Raw genomic sequence first — 20,111 nt, forward strand, 5'->3', positions numbered from 1 at the left:
CTATAGGTAGCCCGAACCTTTTTTGTTTGACTTATGCTTTATATCGGTTATTGATCTGGTAAGACGGACCCACATCCAAGAGTAAAACATTTAGAGCTATTGTATGTCCAGAAGTAAAACAATCCCATTTTTTTTGCGCTATGGAACTTGATATTATATACTGGGTCACACTTTTTCTGGTGAGTGCGGAAGAAGGTGTGGGGTAGACATGTACATTCGGATGAACTTGCAAATCAATTAAATTCCAATGATTAGGCGGTTCGTCCGGGTTCCGAAATAGTGAATTATTATATACCGAAATATACGATAAACTGTATTCTGGCATATATTAGTTTACAGAACACACGGTGGCCATATTGACCACCAGTGCGTTCTGTGCATGCTTGCTGCCATCTTAGATCTTATCTCATACGTGTGTATGGGTGCCGCCATCTTGGATACGTATAACATTACCCGACGCCGCGCAGTGCTTGCATGGTCAAGATAGCGGCGCGCATGTGCAGAACGATATGGCCGCCGCACGTTCTGCTGTTTAAATGTGTGATTTCGGATTCGGAGGTTCGTTGCCTCCATATCCATAACGGCATAATTATTTGTTTCATCAACCAAAACAAATGAAAATTGTTTTAATTTTTAATTTGTTTCGTCCGAAATTAATTTTTATGCTGTGCACAGGTCTAGTGTGGGGTACACAAGTGGTGTGGATTAAGTATTGTTCACTGAAGATCTAACAAATATTTTGTGGAAATATTGGATACATTGGACTTCTTTATTACTGTTAGTATTTGATGTTTTGTACATGGGTGAGATATGTACACTGAAGGATTACTAGTTTGTTCAATGTTGGAATGTATGATAACTCATGTAGGGTTGAACTTATATATGGACTATTGGTTTATATTGACATTTTGCTGTGCAGTTTTTTCAGTTATACTGTATATCAGGGGTAGCCAAACTCTGGCCCTCCAGCTGTGGTGAAACTAAAAATCCCATGATGCATCTCTCTCTGGGAGTCATGTCTGTGGCTGTGAGAATCTTGCAATGCCTCATGAGATTTGTAGTTTCACCACAGCTGGAGGGCCGGAGTTTGGCTACCCCTGCTGTATATCCTAATAAGAAATACCCAGCTTCTAATTTATATACTAATAACGTATATTGATAATTGTTTTCACTATCTCCTAGCGCGGTCCTGGGTTTATTTATTTTTTTGTTGAAGTCCACTCACTGCATGGCTGCTGCAAACAGGCCCCAGACCCAAAACCAGCAATTTTATATGGGCACATAGCTTGTATTATGTTTCATCAGGGAATCGGTTTCATCTCTCTGTGACTGATATGTTGAATGTGATTAGAGGTGAAATATAATTTCTCTGACGTATGGAAAGGACAAACGTTTCTCAGCGGGGAGCACAGTGTATATAGATCTCATCCCCTGCACATTTCCGGGGCACGCCCCCTTCATCAGAACATCATGTTCTGATGAAGGGGCGTGCCCCGGAAATGCGTCAACGTCTTCACACACAGGAATTGTCTAGTGGATGTCTTACTGCATGTCAGCTCCCATCCCATGCCTGTGTAACACTCATGTTTGTGAGTACCATTTTATCTCTTTTTCACTTCGTGCTTATTGAAATAAATTGATCTGCACTAGGAAAGGCGCCCCCTTTGTGTTTACTTTTCAGAGTATTTATTTATTAATTATATTGGTTATATGTGATCTATTTGATATTTAGCACTATATTTTTCACGTATTATGATTATTGATTAACGCAGTGCATTTGTGTGATCTACTGAGAGTATACCGAGTGTTCTGTGTGTACTGACTGTGCTAAGAGTTAAAAAAAAATATTTTTGATTATTTGTGGGTGCACTTTGTAAAAAAGTATATTACTGACGTGGAAGAATCACACAGCAAAAATGTCAAAAGCGTGTCAGTCATTTACGAACAGAAACTAAAAACAAGCTCAGTCATGAAGGGGTTAATTGTACTATTGACTGGGCATTAATTACATTATCAGCTGGCAATGTTTTTGTACTATTGGCTTGCCATTAATTAATTGTACTAACAGCTGGGCATTAATTATATTATACTGTCAGCTGTGCACTAATTATATTATCTGCTGGGTATTAATTGTACTATAGGCTGGGCGTTGACTATTTTATCAGCGGGCAGCAATCAATTGATCAGCTAGGCATTGTGTATTAGCTGCAAGTGTATTAACTGCTGGGCATTGGTGTAGTAGCTCCTGGGTATTAGTGTAACAATTACTGGGTATTGGTGCAATATCTCGTGGGGAAAAGTATAATAAATCCCGGGCATTAATGTAATCGTTCCTGGACACTAGTGTAATAGTTCCTGGATATTAGTATAATAACTCCTGGGCATTAGCATAACAACTTATTGGGCCTTAGTATAACAACTACTGGGTCTCAGTTTTATAGTCCCTGGGTATTAGTATAAAAACCGCTTGGGTACACCTAGGCCTAAAATAAATAATTAAACGTTCAGATTAAAAAAATGTTTTAAATGACTTCCATGAGTGGGTATGCTACCCGGTGCACATCTTGTGCAATGTATGCGTTTCTTGAACATGCATTCGAGGGTGAATACTGTTGCACCGGGTGTGAGCTAGTTGTTTGTTTGGAAGCCCAGGTTATGGCTCTAAACAACAAACTGGCCACACTGAGGAGCATAAACAACATGGAAAGGAGTCTGGACTTGACGCACCAGGCTGTGGTGGAGGGTGGTATAGATGAGGAGGGGGATTTGGAGGAGCAGGATACCGAGGTAGGCAGTTGGGTTACCGGTAGAGGGAAGAGTGCGAGAGAGGCCAGCCCTGAACTGATACACCCCAATAAATATGCCAGGTTGCAGGATGTTGGGGGTTTTAGTTCAGGGGAGGCATTGCTGGAGCACAGGGGGAGTGACTGCTCCAGTAAGGATGGGAGCAGGATGGGGGGACAAGAGAGACAGATTCTGGTGGTGGGGGATTCCATCATCAGATGGACAGACATGGAAATCTGCCATCGGGACCGTGAGCGTTGAACAGTCTGTTGCTTACCGGGGGCTCGTGATCGACACATTACGGAACGAATGGACAGATTACTGGATGGGGCGGGGCACGACCCAGCTGTCATGGTGCACATCGGCACCATTGACAAAATAGGAGGCAAATGGAGTGTCCTAAAAAGCGAGTTCAGGGACTTAGGTGCTAGGTTGAAGAAAAGGACCTCCACGGTAGTATTCTCTGAGATACTGCCGGTGCCACGAGCCACTCCAGAGAGACAGTGAGAGTTGAGGGAACTTATTAAGTGGCTCCAGAGCTGGTGTCAGAAATAGGGCTTTGGTTTCCTGCAGAACTGGGCTGACTTCTCAGTCAGTTACCGTCTCTACAGCCGAGACGGGCTGCATCTTAATGGGGAAGATGCAGCACTTTTGGTGGAAAAAATGGTTAAAAGACTGGAGGAGCTTTTAAACTAGATAATGGGGGGAGTGAATAAAAATGTATAAAATTAATATAGAACAAGTAACTATAGGGACAATTAATACAGAGGGCAGTAATACAGGGGGGACAGAGGGCTCACTCCAGTCAACATAGTCAATATAGTGAATCAATCGCCCCATGTTAATCAAATTAGTAAGGTATCACCCATACCAAGGTCCAATAAAAAAGTAGGGGGGCGCAAGAAAGGAGTAAACATGTAACCCATACTAGTACAAAAATCAAATGTATGTACACCAATGCTAGAAGTCTAGCAAATAAATTAGTAGAACTCAAAGTTATGCTACTGGAAGAGGACTTCGATATAGTGGGAATAGCTGAAACTTGGCTAAAAATTATATGCACATCAGGGATGATATCACGTCAGAGAGTAGCGACGGCGTGGAGTCCATGAGGCTAGAACTAGATAGGACGGAGGCTAGTCTAAACTAATTGTGGGTGTTTGTTATAAACCTCCGAAACTTAGGGGGAAGAGGAGGAGGCTCACCTGCACTCCCAAATAGAAATAGCTGCGAAGCAGGGTAATGTTGTTGTGATGGGCGACTTCAATTATCCAGACATCAATTGGGCTAATGGAACCTCTCATTCGATAAAGGTGGGTCGTTTTCTGAACCTGTTGCGGGACAACTTCATGGATCAGATGGTTGAGGTTCCAACTAGGAAAAATGCCATCCTAGATTTAATCATTTCCAATAATGCGGAGTTAGTTGAAGATATTGCAGTTAGGGAGACACTGGGTAATAGTGATCACAATGTGATTACTTTTAATATTGGGTACAGGAAAGAGAAGCGCGCGGGTCGGACAAGAACACTAAACTTCAGAAAGACAAACTTTGATAAGCTGCGCCAGACAACTTATTTCTCACACTGAACACTGACCAGAAGTGGGATTTTTTTAAGAGTACATTACATAATGCTATTACCAAGTGTATACCATTGGGTAATACAATTAAAAGATCAAAAACTAAGTCTGCATGGCTAAATAAAACAGTAAAGCAACACATCAAGGACAAGAGAGTGGCATTTAGAAAATATAAGATGGAGGGGACGGCATTGGCATTCCAAAACTACAAGGAACGTAATAAAAGATGTAAACATGAAATTCGGGCAGCTAAAATAGAGCGCGAGAAGCATATCGCCACAATCAGTAAAAGGAACCAAAAAAATTATACCAATACATAAACAGTAAAAAGGCAAGAAAGGAGCAGATAGGTTGAGACTCATTTGATTCACTGTGGATAATTCATTGCTTATGCATGATTACTTTATTTATATTTATTATTGATCACTTATTAATTATTGTTCACTATTTATCATTGATCACATATTGATCACATATTGATCATTGGTCACTTATACATTGGGGAATTTTACCCTTTTTCTTATCACTGTGATTATTTTATAATGATTATGTGCATGAGATTTATCAACTATTATTAGTGTTTTGCTTTTTGCACACATATATATGCACTTTAGGCACTTTATACATTTTTAGAAATTTCTAGGTCTGTTAATGATTTAGGTTGAGGTCCTTTAGCACTCTCTAATTTCCAAAATTCAGTGCTCAAACTGTTGGTTTGTATTGTTGAAGCGGCTTAGTGATTCCCTAGTGACAATATCCAGTAGCGGGGATTTCTAGGGAAAAAACACAAACAAGGGGCGCCTTTCCTGGTGCAGACAAATTTATTAAGAACAAGATCAAAGGTAAATATGAAACATACTCACAAAGATCGGCATGATTATAATATAAAGAGTAGGTACATGGACCCAAGAGAAAGTCTATGATAACTATGTGATGACGCGTTTCCGGGGTCACGCCCCCTCCATCAGATACTGATCTGATGTATTGTTAAAGGAACAATTCATCAGATACTGATCTGATGAAGGGGGCGTGACCCCGGAAACGCGTCATCACATAGTTATCATAGACTTTCTCTTGGGTCCATGTACCTACTCTTTATATTATAATCATGCCGATCTTTGTGAGTATGTTTCATATTTACCTTTGATCTTGTTCTTAATAAATTTGTCTGCACCAGGAAAGGCGCCCCTTGTTTATGTTTTTTCCCTAGATTTTGCAGTCTCCCTGGCTGGTTAGGGGCAGCATCCTGCAGACTTTCTACAAATTTGCTTCCATTTTTTAACAGATTTAGTTCTGATTATACTTTTGATCATATTGGTATATCCTGGCTGAGCAGTCCCTTCTGGCGCTTTTTTGTTCATATCTGTACAGAGGGGATTTCTACTTTTTATTAATTATTTATATATCATAACAACACAATGGTTACATGCAGTGGAAAGAAACTGAACAGCAATCAGCGATGACAGTAAAATGTCTGAACAAGATGTAAGAAACATTGTACTGAGAAAAAAAAAAAACCTAGAGCACTGCAGAGTAATAATACAAACGCATCAAAGACGGTCCTGAGATGCTTAAGAAAACATACAAACGGATTCAACGGTGAGTCCGGTTGAGGCAGCAGTGAGGTTCCGAAATGGCAGGTAGACTACATCTCAGGATTCGTGCCAGGTAGGATCAGACCTAGAGGAGGGACATTGGAAAGAGCGATGTCGGCCTCTGAATGGGTTGCCGAGGAGGAAGCATGGAAACATCCAGGGGGGTGATCGGGAAATCCAGCCAATTCGGTAGATCAATAGCCTCAATCCCCAAAAAGCAAAAGAGGTCCGGGAGCTGATGCAGCTGATGTAGGAAGAAGGATTCCTCATTATGCAGTACCACTAGGGATGGCCCCAGCGGTATGAGGCACCCACTTCTCTCACTGCATCCAGCAGAGGTTTCAACAATCTGCGCATCCTTAAGGTATGACGTGAGAGATCAGGCATTACTTGAATCATAGCACCGTTGAATTCCACAGGGCCTTTAGTCCAAGCTCAATGTAAGATATCTTTCTTAACAGAAAAAAAATTAACCCGACAGAGAACATCTCTTGGAGCCTCGGATGCCGGATTGCGGAAGGATTGTACCCTGTGCACACGGTCAAGCTCTAATGCATCAGTGGGTGCCTTATCCATATCCTCAAATGCCAATTCTGCATTTTTTGACACTTTAGATAGGGGTGTCCTGATCAAAGTTGGATCCTCATCAAAAGGGAATCTCCTTTTTTTTTTTGCAAGAAAAAAGGCTTCTTTTCCGGCTTAGCCCATTCTCTTAAAACTGATTCAGATAGGACTTTATGAATAGTAAAAACTCTTGCTTTCTTTCTTTGCAATCCCTGGTACATCAGATCATGCCTGGACATCTCAACCTTGTCCTCCTGTATTTCTAACATTTGGTAAATAGCTTTCAGGAGATCATCTGCATCTTCAAGAGATCATTTAAATCTGGAAATGGAAGTATACTCTTCTGCTGTTTCTAATTGAACATTATATTCTTCCTCTGAGGATTTGCCTACACAGGGCAGATCTGAATCACTGAACTCATCCTGTATGGATGGATCAAGTGATCTCTGTCTGGTTACTAAAGACACAGGTAGTTTAGGCACTGAAGTGGACTCTGGCTTCTTTAAATCTTCAATCAAAGATTTAAATGAAAAAAAAGTAAACGCCAACTCTTCCTTAACAGAGGTGAAAAGACAACTGCAAGCTGCTGCCGATTCCTCTTTAAAAAATCCATCAATACAAGTTTGACACAATGGCTCGGTAGCAGAAATATTTTGCTTTTTCCCACAAACAGCACATTAGACACGTGTGATTAGTTTTGGAAAAATTTGTTTTTCGGACACATTTTTCGTTATTTGGAGATTCGGATGTATCCGAATTTCCGAATAACAGAAATGGCGAATGAAAACGAATACGAATTTCCGAAAACGAAATTTCGGATGAAATTTGTTCGCGATAGTCTGACCGAATTTTCGTTTGTGGACGCATTTTCATTGCAGCAAAGTGACAAAACATTTTTTTTTTATTGTCTCTTTGCTGCAATGCAACGAAAATGAAACGAACATTCGTACAGACTACCGCTAACTAATTTAGTCCGAATCCCGAAACTAATTGACTTTCGGACCCGAATTCCGAAAAACAAAATAACGCAAAATCCGAATCGAAATGAAACAAAACAATTTTTTTGCCGGCGCACATGTCTACAACACATTTTTTCCTAGGCACATAATTAACCCTTTCCATAGGTTTAGCCTATAAAAATAAAAAACATTTTTCTTAGGCCCAACATTCTGAACAGTAACCAGAGTCCACTCATGCAAACACAACATAGACCTACACCAGAGAGTCTTCAGTGAAAAGCAGAGAATATATAGTCAGAAGAGAGGCATATTGCAAGCACTGCCTTACCTGACCAGTGGCTGCATCCACTGGAGAAGATGATTGGAAAGCCTCCATGTCCCTGCTTCTCCTGTTGTGTGTATCCACAGGCTCTCCTGAGGATCACATGTCCCATTTAGGGAATATTAGTGCCGCCATTGCCCCTCCTTTCCCCCCCGCGCCAGAATGAGGCTTGGAGCTTGAGCCTCGGTGCGCCCGTAAAGCGCAGGCCACAGGAACAGTACATTCATTGCGGCCAGCACCAGGGGAGAAGCGTCACCTACTGTACAGAACCTCCCCAGGCACTGAGAGGGAAAAAGGAGCCAGGACCTCATCCGTTGCTGCAGCCATGGGAGAGGTACTGGGGGCATTCACTCACCCTTGTTCCACACAGTCTCAGAGAGAGAGAGCTCCAAATGGACATATCTCCTTCAGACATAGGAAACACGATAAATGAAGGGGTGATGTTGAAGGCAGGCTTTCGTCTGTCTGGAGGAGGAGCTGCTCTCTCTGAGGCTGTCTTGGAAGACGACTGGGGAAAAATCCTTTTAGGTTATCGAATGCAGAGTGAGCTGTTGGGGAACACTGGAACTGAGCCCCTTGCTCAGTTGGGTAATCAGGTTGATAATAGCAGAAACATTTTGGTTAAATTTGCTGTAAAAGGTAGCGAGCCTAACAAATCTTTGCACTCCTTTACGATTTGTAGGTGCAGGCCAGTCTAAAATGGCAGTAACTGTTTTGGGGTCAATAGAGACACCGGTAGTAGAAATAATCAGAAATTGAATAGTGTCTTTTTTTAAAGTCACACTACTCTGTCTTGACATACAACTTGTGCTCATGTAGTGGACTAAGGAGCTTTTTCACATGCTCTTGATGTGAATCGAGAGATGAAGAGAAGATTAGAAAATCCTCAAGATATACAATCATGAAGAGGTCTAAAAAGTCCCTGAAGTCATTCACGAGGTGTTGAAAGGTTATTGAGGCATTGCATAACCCGAACGGCATCACTAGATATTCAAAGTTCCACTCATCCCCTTCACGTATCCTCACCAAGTTATAAGCTCCGCGTACGTCCAGTTTGGTAACAACCTTTGCGGACCTGAAATGTTGAAAAAGTTCTGGCACTAGAGGTAAAGGATATCTGTTCTTCACTGTGATTTTATTCAATTCCGGTAGTCTATGCAAGGGTTGAATGTGTGGTCCTTTTTTTTCGACGAAAAATATGCCTGACCCAGCAGGTGAAGTTGAGGGGTGAATAAATCCCTCATTCAGGTTTTCTTCATGTACTCACGTAGAGTCTCTAGTTCTGGCTCAGATAAAGGATAGACTCGGCCAAAAGGAATTTCAGCTCCTGGCAATAACTCAATTGGACAATCATAGGGACAGTGAGGAGGAAGGGTATCTGCATGTTTTTTTATCAAATACATCAAGAAAGTCAACAAGCGGAACAAGCGGTGAAACAGTGGCCTCTGGCTACAGTTCCAAGAGAGGCTTTGAAGGAACACAATATAGAAGGCAGTATTGAGAAGAAAAGGTTACTGTTTCAGAAATCCAATCAATTTGCGGGTTATACACCTGTAACCACGGGATACCCATTTGAGGAGATTATGTCCAGATGAAGGTACTCTTGGTGACCTATACGAGTCAATGTATGTACTGGGCAAGTCTCTTGGATTATTGGGGCAGAGTTGGGATGAGACCCATCTGCCAACTGGATAACTAGAGGTTGAGCTCTAGTTTGCAGAGGGATTTGATGTTGTAGAGCGAAATGCTTATACATAAAGCAGCTACATGCGCCAGAATCAATTATAGCTGTCACCTGGATGTTTCTTCCACCTATCTCTAGAGAAATGTTGAGAGTGATGTGAGAAAATCTATTCTTAGCAAAGCAACTGGAGGTACTGATGGAGGAAATGGACTTACTCGGTCGTTGTAGTGGACAGCCACGCAGGAAGTGGCCGTATTTCCCACAAAACAAGCACAGATTATTGCTGTGGCGACGTTGTCTTTTCTTAGGAGTCAGAGGGGCACGCACAAGGCCCAGTTGCATAGGTTAAACTTCTGTGGAATGAGTAGCAGCAGAAGGTTCTACTGAAGGAGCGGCAGGTGCAAGTGGAACGTGTGGGAACATTCATGTAAGACGGCCAGTACCATGCGTCGATCAACTCTAAAGTACAAGCTCCTCAAGAGTGTCAGGGGTCTCTACATGAGCAATGCCAATGTCTCTGACAAACTTAAACGGAACTGGTGACACAGGGCCGCATCATTCCAGTTTGTATCGGCCCCCCATTTACGAAGTTCTGCTAAAAAATCTTCGACAGGGTGATGCCCTTGCTGGAGAGAATGAAGAATAGCCTCCGCAGTGGATTAACGTTGGGGATCATCATAGAGTTGAGCCATGGCCTCAAATAGGGTACTCAAGGTATTCAAAACTTTCCTGCTCCAAAAGATGGTGGGCCCAAGACTGGGGTTCCCCTGAGAGAAGTGAAATGACGAATCCAACCTTGGTTACTTCTGAAGTAAATGTTAGGGGATTGCAGTGCGAAGTATAACTGGCAAGCGTTTCTAAACACACGGAATGTCATGCGGTCACCGGAGACTCACTCTGGCACTGGTACATGGGGTTCTGGAGCTGGAACTGATAGAGCAGGTGCTGTAGCTGGCGTTACAGAAGGTGGAGGATTATGAGCTTGAGGAGTAGCAACAGAGGAGGCTATAGCTTTCATGCCATGCATCCTTTAAGTTGGAAATACCCTTCTTGTAGATTCTTAACAGCATGGGTGAGGGAGGCTATTTGCTGACACAATACCTCCATGGGAAAGGCACTCCTCTCAGTCTCAGACATCTGGCTGAACGGTACTTTCACGTACCTGGTAGAAGACTGAATTAGCTGAGGAGGCCTCCCTTGCACCTCCTGTCCCACACCCCTGAGAGTGGAGATAGGGAGCGAGAGGACGAAGAGTAGAACAGGTGCCAAAGGGTGTATAGACACTGTGCCAAGACACAGTCCAGAAGCTGGTTTCCAAAAAAGGAGAGACAGGACCAGGATCCAGCCAGCAGGTCAGCGTGGTGCAAAATCGAGAAGCTGAGGCAAAGTCAGATAGGCCAGAGGTCACACCAGTTGAGCAGCGAGGTACAGGAGCAGAAGACAAAAGCATAATCCAGGAGCAAGCAGAGGGCAGGCAGCAATCAGGTGTAGTCTGAGGCAATCTGGGTCAAGGCAACAGGTAAACAGGCAGAGTAACAGGAAGCAACACACGAGCTGAAAAGCTGAAAGACTGTTCAGCAATAATCCACAGGGCAAGCTGGTTTAAATAGACCCATCTATCAGAGGAGGTTTTGTCATATTCTGTGTGCTAGCGTGTCTTTGCGCGTACATTATGCTGCATGCGGAAGACAGGACCATGGGCATGTGCAGTATTACACGAGCAGTCAGGTATAGTCTTACACTTTATCAGCAGTGAATGGTACAGCAAAGTCTAACCTAGCCTGTTTGGGTAAGGTAAATATAAAAGTACACTGGACCTACATTCAATATTTTGGTTAGTTATTAAGAGGGTTTGGCTGTTCTAGGTTATATAGGTCGGTGTAGTACTGGTGAAAGAAAGTGGCTATATGTGTAGATGTTCAAGCTTAGCCTATGAAGTACGTATTTTGGGGATGAACATTTTGGTCTGACATGCCTTAAAAGATCTTGTTAGGAGTCGACCACACTGGTACCCTACTCATATACAACAGGTGCTAAAGAATCATGGTGTCTCATAACTAAGGTCCAAAAGTTCGAGCAATTGTGTATGGTGCCTTTTCTCTATTAATGTGAGCACCATGAAAGATAAGGGTACATTCTATCTTCCCTTGCTTCCCACCTGATTGAGGGGGCTGTGTGATCGTGGAGGTAGTCAGATAAAAAAATGATTTATGGTTTCTGCTACACAGGACAACTGAGTTCTTTAAGAGTAGCTCATTGAGGTGCCACAGCAAGGTTGGCGTTTTTGTTTTGGGAACCTTGAGCTAAACATATACAGGAAGTAATCCAGTCTACTGTATCAGCAATGAGTATTTGAATAGAAAGTAAAGTCCCTTTCAGTGGGATGGAGAACTCTCCAGATATCCATCAGTTGATAGTGGTGAAAGAAATTTGTTGACAGGGAATGTTGTAATTTAGCAGTAGATGAGTCCAGCTGGGCATCTATAACAAAACTGAAGGATGACTGAGCCCTCTGTGAAGCTTTCTAACTTGTCCAAATGAAAAAGGAGGTATGGGGCTTGATTAAAGTTAGGCAGGTAGCAAAGGTAAAGGTTCACTTGTACACCTGGCAGTTTACAAAGAGGAATGTCCCCTTGTGGTAAAATGTTGAGTCTAAAAAGGTGCAGGGAAATGAGGAATGGAAAAATATCACTACACCTCTAATTTTTATAGATGCATTATTGCTCACCAAGAATGTGGGGTAATTTTGGGACCTAGGAAGAGGGACTGTCAGACCTTGGAAATGGGTCTATTGCAAAAATAAGTAAATATTCGATCACACTCCAGTCTGGAATCCCACTTTGAATATTTTGGTGGGTGCTGAAATGGGCTGTGGATGGTGCCGCATGGAACAGTAAGCCATCAGCACACCAGAGGTCCACTTTATCAATCCATCTTTATTCGATGTCAGATAAACATGACATCACATATAAATACAACATTTCGAGACCTTGTGCTTTCCTTCTTCTAAACCCCCACCGCAATATACCAATTTTCCTCCCGAATGGAGACCATAGCCAATGAAACCTAGTACTCTGGAATAGTGCAATCAGACAATCCAAACAGGCTGTCTCAGCCTTCTATAGATCTGTAACACAGTTGGAGGCTGTGGTAGTTCAAATGTAACGTCACCAGTAAGTATCCATTGTTGGAACTATTGAGCAGAAAGAAACTGTGAGGTTTAGACTTATCACCTATACATAATGCAACATAGGCACACTGAATGCCATGTTGTTCTCTTATTCTGAAGAATAAAGGTGAATTTAAGTTCATGGTTTCAATACTTTTCTCAGACTCTAACATCATATATTGCCAAGTTATAAATTTGGTGGGTTTAGTCAGCCTGGATAATAACAAGATAAAGGTTGACAATGGAACCAGACTGTAAGGTTAATGAAGATACCATGTCTCAGGATTGAAAAAGGACAAAGAACTATTCACCATCCTATTTAATTTTTCTTTCTTCTTTTTAAGATATGAATACGAGTTCACATTGAAAAATACCTTTTATATATTATTCTTATTTGATAGGATTAGTATAACTAATGATGTTGATTTTATTATTAATATTGCATGAGATATATAAATACTTGCTTAATTAAGTAATTTGTTTTCATAATGCACTATTCAAGATGTATATCCTATTTATATTAATTGATTTTACTAACTGATATATACTATTAATATGGTATTAGCTACATTACAAATGTTTATATTGATTACATTATTATATTATCTGTAATAATCATGAAGGGATTAAAGTAACCACACTCTTAGCACAAATTACATCATCCTCAGTGGTATGTAGAAAGATTTTTTTTGTCTTTCTCTCCTTAAACTATCTACACTCCATTGTCTTAAAGGAGAACTATGAGGTGAGTGCTTCTCACTCACCTCATAGTTCTAGCCGACCTGTGACAATGAGACTGTCACAGGTCGGCTCAGTAGATCGGGAGGTGAGCGAACATATACCGGCGTTCGCTCACCTCTCGATCCTGTCACGGCTCTCTGCCGTGACAGGGGAGGGGGCGGGTACAGTAGGCTCTGCCTCTAGATAGGCAGAGCCAGCTGTCACTCACGCAGCTGGGCGGATCTCGACATTGATGTCGGGATCCGCTCCAGCGTCTCAGTATACCGCGAGCTGTAGCTCGCGGTATACTGAGCTTAGGGTAACGGGAGGACGCTAGTTTGTGTCCTCCCGTTACCCTAAGGAGAACTATGGGGAAAGCCCTGACCCCATAGTTCTCCTTTAAGGAGATAGATGTTTATTGAATATCTGGGACTTCGGACTAGTAGCTAGCTATCTCTAAAATTTATGTATCTATATAATCCCAGGTGAAGAGGTCATCTAATTAAAAATTATTCCTATATCAATACTGCCCCATTCAGTAATAGTGGGTATACCTTGGAGTAAAGTGAGATGAGAAGTGATGTCAAAGGTAAGATGAGATGGTATCTTCCCCTCCCAAAATTGTGGGTGATAAAAGCTAGGAGAAATTTGGGAGAGGAGAGACAAGACAAAAAAGAATGAAGAGAGAATGAGACAAGAGGGGATGAGACTGAAAGAGAACATGAACCAACTAAGAAAGCACGAAGGGAAGAGACCAAGAATAAGGAGAGAGGAACATCTAAAAAAGAACTTCTGTCCATAAATTGACCAAGGCTGAATAGAACTGTCTGAGATCAAAGAATCTCTAAATTGGTGGTAAAGTATAGATTTGTATCTATCTGAAACCAATTTATGCTAGCCATATATCAGACTAAATTATTTAATCTGACCATTTGGTTATATAGTGTTAGCATCAAAAGCAGATTAGAGAAATGTTATCTACAGCAAAAATTATCTCTAATTTAAATTTTGTGATAAAATTAGCTAATATGGGCTTATAGTCAATAGTTTAGTCTGATTATATATATATATATATATATATATACTGAAATTTGTCTTTTACCCCAGCTAAATTCGAAACTAATTAGCTAGTCCTGTGTGGAAGAGAAGTATTCCATTTTGGTTCATGCGTATTAAGTATTTTGAGCTCTAAAAATTTGTCACGTGTTAAATCTGCACATTCTTTTGTCATTACCTCGTACTGAAAGTTTTACTAGCTGCATTTCAGCTATATATAAATATTACTATATGGTTTGGTTTTACTAATATTTGGAATAATAAATTGTGTTTTCTTTTTTTTTGCATTCTTTATTTATAAGTTTTCAAAATACAAAATGCTGGATGCCAGGGAATTTCCCTGGTAGTAAACTTCTGAATCAGGCACTTAACCACCAACCAGAAGGGCACCACTTTAGGACAGGACCAGAAAATATGAAGTAGGTCAACGTGTGATTCATTACAGCACCAACAGTGTTCAGAAATAGAAGGAAACAGAACTGAGGCGTCCTATACCGTCTGTTTAGAAGCTTAAAACCGGATTCCTGAATAAGGGAACGAAAGGTTTCGGCATGAACGAGATGTCCTAATCGCTCTGATGGTTCAACAGATTCAAATCATCGAGAATTGTGAAGGAATTTTTTTCCCAATAAAATAATCCGGTGTTTTGTTTTCCTTCATGGGATAACATGTAATATTAATACCTAAATGCTATATGGAAAATGTATAATCAAAATGTAGAGTTACTGATTGTTACATGGCTATATTGTAATTTGATATTTATGGGGTAGATGTTTTAAATGTTTCAATTCAATCAATTATGAACCAGTCCAAGGAGCACCGGAAGACTAACACACATTAATACATATTAAGGTATAGGACTATACTGGAATAATATAAAACAAAATATATAGTTTATATATCTATTGATATCCATACAATTTCATTAACTAATCCAGACAGAAACAAATTCATTATCGCCTTATATTTGGGTATTATTATTATTTTTATTATTCATTAATATTTTGGTGCTTTTGAGAAAAGTAGGTGGAGGCACTACTAATTAATTATTCATTATAATCTGGTTCTAATACCCAACGCAAATACACAACAGAACTTTAGGCATGGAGGTTTATAAGTCTACGAGAACTGGGAAAACTTTCTATTTACCATCTTCAAGAGCCAAGTCGGGACTCGTATCAGAAGAGCTTGGAAGAAGTATAGGATGTGAGGCATAACATTTATTTTAATGATGTTACATCTTCCAAACTAGGAGAACCTGCCGGAATTCAAATTCTGAAGATCCTGTTTTATCTGGGAGACAAGGTGAGGAAAGTTAAGGGCAAAAGTCTCAGTCAGATCTTTGGGTATCATTGTTCCCAGATATTTAATTGCAGAATTAACCCATAAACTGCAGTTCACCCAATCTAATGCTTTTTCAGTGTCCGTTGATAAAAGTATTAGTGGAGTAGCTGTGGACTTCAACGTATAGGTCACGTCCCTGGTCCTATTATTCGTGCCTTCTTGGTGGGGACGAAACATATCTGATCCGAATGAACAATGGCCTGGACCAGGCCTAGTCATGAGAATTTTAGCGAGGAGTTTCAAGCCCATATTAATCAGAAATGGGCCTGTAATTGGGACATTGAAGCGGGATCACTGTAATGTGGGCTCCAAGAGAGTCTAAAGGAAATGATCCTCCGTTACCTATCCCGTTGAAGGCACACATAAAATAGGGTGAGAAAATATCCTGAAACCTCTTATAATAGGTAAGCATGAACCTGTCAGGGCCAGATGCTTTCCCAGTACTCGTGTGAACCATAGCCTGTGTCAATTTCCACTGAGTAAGTGGCTAAACAAGAGAACAGACAACTTCTTCCAAAATGGCTGGGCTTTCCCGAATCAGTCAGGTAAGACTCCATAGCATCGACAAAAAGTAGAATCTCGAGGTTCCCGGTAGTCAGAGTCGAGGTTGTACAAGGAGGAGTAGTAGAGTAAAAAAATGTTGGCTATGTCCACTGTTTTATAAACCCTAGAATCTTGCGGAGTTAACATTTTGGGTTTAAGAGAATGTTCTCTCTTAGCCCTAAGTGGCCTGGCCAGGAGCTTCCCACATTTATCCCCTCGTTCATAGAATATCTGTTTACATTTGGTTAAGGCTTGTTTAAACAGACAAAGACTTTAGGCGATATCACAGGATAGTAAGCTCACCCAAAGTCGAGGATGCCAAGGTGCGCTTATGGGTTGCCTCAAGGGCATGAATGTCATGAAAGAGTTTATCAATCTGCGCCAACCTGGTCCGCTTGAGTCTGGTATCATGCCTTTATTAAGATTCCACAAATGTAAGCCTTATAGGCTTCCCAAAGGATCATGGGATCACAGTCCAGCTGCAAATTGACAGAAATAGTGTGTAAGTTCCGAACGGATGCTCTCCAGAATAGAGTCATCCTGCAAGAGAGATTAATTCAGTTTCCATGACCATGGGGGTGGAGGTGCTAGTGAGAGGTCCATTGCCAAAGAAACTGGTGCCTGGTCAGAAAGTGAGATGCAACCAATAAAAGGCATTACGTACCTGGGTCAAGTCACAATGATGGACCGCTTGAGCCTGGTATCATGCCTTTATTGAGATTCCACAAATTTTAGCCTTATGGGCTTCCCAAAGGATCATGGGATCACAGTCCAGCTGCAAGTTGATAGAAATAGTGTGTAAGTTCCGAACGGATGCTCTCCAGAATAGAGTCATCCTGCAAGAGAGATTCATTCAGTTTCCATGACCATGAGGGTGGAGGCGCTAGTGAGAGGTCCATTGCCAAGGAAACTGGTGCCTGGTCAGAAAGTGAGATTGAACCAATAAAGGCATTGCGTACCTGGGTCAAGTCACAATGATGGACCAAGAACATGTCAATCCTGGTACACAATTGATGTGAATTAGAGAAGAACGTGTAATCCCTGTTCATAGGATGGAGTATGCGCCAGATGTCGACCAGCTGATGGAGACAAAGGCATTTATGAATACGCAGTACGACTTGGGGGAATCAAGAAGAGGATCCAGCACAAGATTAAAATCTCCCCCAACAACCAAAACTCCCTTCATAAAGGAGTGCAGGCCGTCTAGCGTGTCCTCCAAGAATGAAATTTGGTTAGAATTAAGGAGGTACAAGTTTGCAAAGGTACAAAGTTGGTTTTCCAGATTACCCTTATCGAATAGGGCCTGGCCCCTCCAGACATTGCCGAGTGTTCAACAAGCACCAACTGAAACTTCTATGAAGTAAAATACTCACACCCTTGGTCTAATCAAGGGGGGCACAATGGTAATCGTGAGGATAGTATCTATTGTGGAACTTTGGGCTCTAGTCAGATCTAAAATTAGTTTCTTGAACAAAATATACAGTAGTGTGCAAAAATTTTAGGCATGTGTGAAAAATGCTGTAAATTAAGAAGGCTTTCAGAAATAAAAGTGTTAATAGTTTATTTTTATTTATTAACAAAATGGAAAGTAAACAAACAGATGAGAAATCCTAATCAAATTAATAATTGGTGTGACCACATTTTTGCCTTCAAAACAGCTTCTGTTAACAGATTCTTCTAGGTACAACTGCACACAGTTTTTTGAAGGCACTCGGCAGGTAGGTTGTTCCAAACATCTTGGAGAACTAACCACAGATCTTCTGTGGATGTAGGCTGCCTGAAATCCTTCTGTCTCTTCATATAATCCCAGCCAGACTCGATGATGGGGTTCTGTGGGGGCCAAATCATCACTTCCAGGACTCCTTGTTCTTCTTTACGCTGAAGATAGTTTCAAAATGACATTGGCTGTATGTCTGGGGTCATTGCACACCTCCCTGATGGCATGATGGATAAATATCTGCTTGTATTTCTCAGCATTTAGGACATCATTGATCCTGACCAAATCTCCAACTCCATTGGCAGAAATGCAGCCCCAGACTTGCAAGGAACCTCCACCAAGCTTCACTTTTGCCTGCAGACACTCATAGTACCGCTCTCCAGCCCTTCTGTGAACAAACTGCCTCTTGCTACAGCCAAATATTTAGAATTTAGACTAATCAGTCCAGAGTACCTGCTGCTGACATCCCCCCAGGGCAACAAAGAGTCCACCCCAGCAGGCAAAAAAATGGGGGAGTCTTGAGGCAGGTAGGAACATACAAGGCAAGGGAGTCGCTAGGAAGATCCATGGGGGTCCACACCAGGATAAGGAGGAACTCTAGCAGATCACCGGAAAGAGTTATTATTCCAGGCCGCATAGAGGAAGCGCTCGACATGGAGGGGGGCCGGAGCAAGTCTGTAGTCGTCCAGAACCACGAGAGTTTGGTCGGTGGTGGGGGAGGCGATCCAGATTAAGGCAAAGCCATACCAGGACTTGAAAAAAAAATTAATACTCTAAAAAAAAAATCAAATACAGCTGGTAGATCCACCGGACTGCAAAGAAGAAAGGAAGCCGAGTCTTTGTTGACAATAAGGTGAAATGAAAAGCCCCAGCTGTAGGATAAGCCGGCGGCTCGAAGGCCATCAAGGAGAGGCCGAAGCAGCACCCTGCAGAGTAGCCCTTGAAAAGCCTGGCAAGATCCGGAACACTGGCCCCATCGAACTCCACCAGGCCTTCTGCAGGATTTCCTCCTTAATACAGTAGCGAAGGAGCCACCATATTACATCGAGGAGCCTTGCTGTGTCGGTAGAGTGCGGGCCTAGAGCTCTGTGAGCCTAGTCGATCTTGATCACTGTGTCTGAGGAGGCACCCAGCAGCAGACTAAAGATCTCCACAGTCGTCACTTGTAACTCCTCCGGGCCTATTGCTTCAGGCAGTCCCCTGAGGCGGAGGTGATTGTGGTGGCCACGGTCTTCTAGATCCTCCAGATGGAGGCGCAATTCAGAGATTGAGGTGGATTCAGCTTGAACAGCTTGCTCCACTTGCTTGGTTTTCTTCGACCCTGGCATCGAGGGTCTCCAAGGTCCATCTCACTAGGTAAGGCATGTAAGAGTTCACAAATTTCCATCCGTGAGGTGTCTGCTTCACCCAGCTGGTCGGGCCACCATGTTGAAGCAGATGGCTGTGACGGGTGCATAAAATCAGAACTGTCGCAGCTAAGGGCAGATTCCGGGGAGGAAGGTGGAGAGAGGTGGCGGAACTACCGCCGGTGCAGGCGGTGCCGGGGCTTGAGGCTGTAGGGGGCCCAGTGGGGTCCGGTCCTGGGCACCCCCACAGCATCTCTAATGCAGGGGCCAGTGTGATCCGCTCCCGCGCCCCCCCATCTTGTGAGGGGGGCCCAAGATAAAATCTTGCACTGGTGGAGAGAGATGCAGCTCAGGTATCAGAGCGCCAGGGAGGCCAGAGATTAGTTTGGTTATTAGTTCCGCCACTGGTGGAGAGAGATGCGGCTCAGGTATCAGAGCGCCAGGGAGGCCAGAGATTGTCCCCTATTAGGACCTGCCATCTGGTCAAGGGTTTAAAGCACCTCTAAAATTTCAGCACGGCACATGTGCAGGAGTCGACTCGATCCAGTTCAATATTGTCCGTCACTGATCTGCCAAGAAGCATATTGAAGATGGCTTTGACTATGTGTGGAAGGTCTGCGGTACCTGTGAGGGACCAACCTTTAGGTGGTTGGAAGGCAATCAGATAAGGTGCTGTATAGGAGTAATGTCGGATGATAAAGTGGGAGCTTTCTTATATATATATATAA

General features: G+C 42.3%; 1 protein-coding gene across 1 annotated transcript in view; it reads right to left on the reverse strand.

The window, feature by feature from the left end:
- LOC108798064 (epidermal growth factor receptor kinase substrate 8-like protein 1) overlaps positions 1-20,111 on the reverse strand; it is a 305,359-nt gene that overhangs the window by 79,218 nt on the left and 206,030 nt on the right. The gene's annotated exons all lie outside the window — the stretch shown is intronic.

This window comes from Nanorana parkeri, unplaced genomic scaffold (genome assembly GCF_000935625.1).
Source record: "Nanorana parkeri isolate BGI_ZX_2015 unplaced genomic scaffold, ASM93562v1 scaffold1393, whole genome shotgun sequence".
Taxonomy (NCBI): Eukaryota; Metazoa; Chordata; class Amphibia; order Anura; family Dicroglossidae; genus Nanorana; species Nanorana parkeri.